A 293-nucleotide genomic window follows, 5' to 3' on the forward strand; every position below is an offset into this window, starting at 1 on the left:
CTGTTGCCACCGACAGTGTTGCCAGACAAAATGCAAAATGAAGAAACACGTTCTTTCCCAAAGGTTCGTCTCGAGTGACTTAGCGCGACGCTCCCGACTTACACTGTGACTGATGAGAAGGACTTACGGGGGGGGGGGGTAAATGTGACTTATGCCGGAAGATGTTGCAAAGAAGGGAGCGGGGGGGGGGGGACATTCAGCTTTTCCAAGTTACTTTCTGTCTTTCTCGCGTTCTTCTCAACGGCACCGAAGAGGGAAGAAGGGGAGAGGAAGAGAGAGATACAGATAGACAA

This window comes from Penaeus monodon, chromosome 34 (genome assembly GCF_015228065.2).
Source record: "Penaeus monodon isolate SGIC_2016 chromosome 34, NSTDA_Pmon_1, whole genome shotgun sequence".
In the NCBI taxonomy this organism is placed as follows: domain Eukaryota; kingdom Metazoa; phylum Arthropoda; class Malacostraca; order Decapoda; family Penaeidae; genus Penaeus; species Penaeus monodon.